The 4,128-nt window shown below is 37.0% G+C and overlaps 1 pseudogene; it reads left to right on the top strand.

Annotated features, from left to right (window-relative positions):
* The first annotated feature begins 248 nt into the window (after positions 1-248).
* LOC150001492 (cytochrome c oxidase subunit 7C, mitochondrial pseudogene) lies at positions 249-554 on the top strand (annotated as a pseudogene).
* The last annotated feature ends 3,574 nt before the right edge of the window (positions 555-4,128 follow it).

Below are 4,128 nucleotides of genomic sequence, written 5' to 3'. Positions count from 1 at the left end.
GACTCCACTCCAGTTCTCCTCAGAGCTAGGCCTGCCCCAAGGTCATGTAGAAAGAAGAGATGGAAGTTAACTGCCTATCATTTGGGCAGCAGGTCACTTCCTGTTTTTTAAGAGAAGACACAGGACATACATTTCAAAACACTACCAGTGTTCAATTTCTCTCTATCCAAATTACAAAGTGTTTTATTTCCATTGGTTCTAAATTCTGAAGTTAGAGTTTATGAAGGAGGGGCACAATTATAATATGTATGAAAGGCAAACCTACTCTTTTCGTTGAAGGGGCGCAAGATGAAAGAAGAACTTGGTATGATGCTGCCATTTCCTGTGCTTTTGGTTTCTGCACCTTTTGTGGGACTTCCAACAGCACCGTGCTGGGACAGAGCATTTGGAGGTTCACAGCCTCCATGGTCCACTCTGAGGGGGACCCACAGAAGAATTTGCCATTTTTGGTGGAAAACAAGTAGCGGTCACTAGCTATGATGACTTTGTGCTTTGGATTTGGACTTACTGCACCTTTCTTTATAGTAAGACACCAACTGCTTAAGAAGAAATAAGGATGTTTTAGTTAATTCGTGAAACATATGAAGACAACCATTTTAAAAGGTGAGGTCTCTTTGAAAAATGGATCAAACTGTTGAACCCAACATGCTAAATGCGTTTGTAAATAAACTTATGGCATGAAAATAAAAGGTAAACCTAAGATTATTCAATGCTCAAGAAAGGATGTTGTTGCTGTTTATTAGGCTCAAGAAAGTGTATATTGTTTTCACAGATGTGTGACTTAATGAGAGCCTTTTTACCAGAAAGGCTAAAAACCGCTGTGCAACACAGTTTGAGTTTTCTCCTAAAATCCTGAATATCCTCCATAAAGGTAAAGCCCAAGCCTGAAGCCTAACAGCTCAAGATAGAAGGTAAATTTAAAGCAAGGCGGTTCTGGCATAGAGCTCTGTTCCAAACACACTAGGAGGTTTGCCAACATGTAGGAAACTTGCTGTCATAAGAAAACAGAGGCAACCACTCAATGGCCTTATAATCCAGTTTCTGTAGGTTTTATTACATAGGGGCTGTCAGAACAAGGATCTGCTAATATGATTCATTGGGTTGTTCTGCCTAACACGGAGTGTACAATATACACATATGTGTTCACACATACTAATTCCTAAGGTGGAAAAGAGAAAACTGTAAGTCGTCCTGGGTGGCAACCTATAGAGAGAAAGAGATGCCTGTGTTTCAGTGTAAAATTGTAACAAGTCTATAGCAATAGCTGACATTTGTACACCCATAAGGGACTAGAAATATTCATTCTTTTGATCATTACAGTACCCTATGAGGTAGGTCCTATTATAACTTCATTTTAAAGAGAAAGAAACTAAGTTCAGAGAGGTCAAGTATTTTCTTAATGGCCAGTAAGGATAGTGGTGGGATTCAAGCTCAAGCAGTCTGGCTCCAGAGTTAAGTGTTCTTACCACTCCAGTGTATTTCTTTTCAGATATCTTATAAGTAGTTACAAATCTTGTACTTACATTTCAGTTCATTTCTTCATTTTCCGCTCTGAGTACTTCAGAGCATAAGCCTCTTCTGTTCCACAATATTGGAAGATCTGTGTTTCCTAGCTCACAGTGGGGCCTGTTCACACAGGTAAAAATATACGTATAATCAGTAAGTTACCTTATATGCAGAGTCAAATACAAGACAAATGTGATTTTCTGTTACCTAACTGAAGTTATTGACTATGATAGTTTTTATAATTTTGTCTTATTGGACTTTGATAATGCCAAAATATCACCACATTGATTTAAACAAATTTTTTAGATTAACAACTTAGGTTCAAGATAATTCTTTCTCTTCTATCAAATTAGCTCAATCCTAAATGATGCTAAGAACAAGTAATCATTAAAAGTGTACTGACTACAGCATCAATAATATTGTGCTTATTTTTAATTTTTTTATATTAAATATCCTTTAGAGTAAAAACATGTTTATTACAATTTATTCCACCCTGGGTCTAATCTATTCCTGAGCCAATATAGTACTTATTTTAACAGTTTAAAAGCAAAAGGGACATATTTACACATGAATGGAGATTTACAAATCTCTATTTTGCCAAATTCAATACTCATGACTAAAAATATTAAGTCAGGAATATAAGGAGTTATGTTTAACCAGATAATAAGCATTTGTTATTTAGTTAGAAGCTAAACAAGGATGTCTGCTATTGCTATCACTCTTCAGAGTTGTATCAGAGCCCAAAGCACTTGGATAAGACAAAAAGACTAATAAGGGAAATAATTCCTGGAAAGAAAGAATATAACTCATCACTTTCAAATGATATTAGTTTCTTTCTATACAATTTGAGACTATCAATTTGCCTGTTTTTCATTACTTTGTTGGTGACGCTGTTTCTATTTTGTTCAAGATTTCCTCAATTATACCTTCCATCACAGTTTTAATTTCCAGGAGCTTTTCTTCTTCTCTGAATGTTCCCCTTTTCATCTTATCCTGTTCCTCTTTTATAAATGCAATCTCTTCTTATCTCTTTGGCTATATTAGGTTTTCTCCCCCGATGCCTTCTTTTGCTGCTTGCATTTCTCTATTTACTATGAATTTCTTCCCCTAATTCCTCTCACTTTGTTTTCGCCTGTGTTTTTCATGCTAGGGACTTTAATCATATTTCTGGTGATTCTTAGTAAATCCATTTATATTTTAAAAGCATGTTTGGAAGCCCCTGGGTAGGGGCAGAGCTTGTTGAATTATGAGCTTTACTATAGACTGACCAAGCAAAAACTGACCATTTCTCTGGGTCACGCACATGTAAGACTCTGAACATCTTTCTCTTGACTAATTTCTTACATGTTCTGTTTGAGGAATATTAATGTGACTTCTAGATATACTGATACTAAGCAGGAGAGAGGGACTAAGGTATTCCTTTTCTACATGCAAATCTTCACTTAACCATGGATTTTCTGGATGCACCCATCACCCTTATCTATTCTCAGTTGTTCTTACCTTGAGACCATATCCTGCCTGATTCAACTTCTCCAGAGTAGAAGAAGAGTTATCTGGCTGTAGAGGGTGGGAGAAGTTCTCTACATACCTTCCATCTTCCAAAATTTTCTGGATATCTCTCATTTGCTGTTTTCCCCTCTCCATTTTAATCATGGCTGGGTTTAAGGAGGTGGTGGAGATGAATAAATGCCTTTGTCAGTCTGCCATGTCTAAGCAGCAGCCCATGCTGAAATATTAGTCCAAGGAGCCAATTTCTAGCTCTATTCTTGCAGCAGATGCTCACTATGAATGGATGATAAATTTTCAAATACCAAAAGCTCAAATCCACAGTATTGTGAAATGACTAAGAGCAAAAGATTGCACAGCAACTGTTAAATTCTGAAAAGCCAATGCCACACCCCCCATACCCCCATCCCCCACCTGCTGCAAACTCTGGCATGTTCTCGAATTGAGCAGAAACTAGCTTGTTCGAGAGCCTTGGGAAACAGACTAAGAAAGAGAATTTCAAGATCAGGTGTTCATGAATTCTTGCACCTAAATTTATCCCTATTTCATTAAATTATGGATGCCTGCCCTAAAGATTAGAAACCAGGCAGTCATCTTACAGAGAAGAAAAAAAACAATCCAATGCTTTTCTTTATATCCATTATAATATCAGATCTGTTAAATGATACCCAACACCCTATGCTTAGTTTATCTGTTTCTGACAAAAAATATATATATATATCTTAAAACTTTAAGGATTTTAGAAAAAAGGTCCAGAGATAACCCTAATTCCAGGCTATCACAATTGGACAAGAGGGACAGCTTTAACTATGGGAGAACATGCAGGAGAAAGTAGCTGAGGCTACCAAGTGGTGCAAAACTTACAAATCAGACACAGAGAAGCAAAGACATTCCCGGTGGTCATTTTCACCCTCTGTGATTGTTATTGGAATTGATGTGCGGCCTTCAGCTTTCATAGTGAAAGAAATGGCAAGGACTCCAGGATGATTATCCCTAAATCTCTAGAGGTAAAGGGGAGAGGATTTGGATAATATATGGTTTGCACTAAATCGATATTTGTTGGCAGTACATCTAAAATCAAGTTCCCTGGTTGATGAAATTCAGACCATGTAAAAA

Source organism: Furipterus horrens, unplaced genomic scaffold (assembly GCF_987537825.1).
Source record: "Furipterus horrens unplaced genomic scaffold, mFurHor1.1.pri manual_scaffold_9, whole genome shotgun sequence".
In the NCBI taxonomy this organism is placed as follows: domain Eukaryota; kingdom Metazoa; phylum Chordata; class Mammalia; order Chiroptera; family Furipteridae; genus Furipterus; species Furipterus horrens.
Note: the sequence above shows the minus strand (reverse complement) of the source record. Positions and strands in the feature narration are given on the sequence as shown.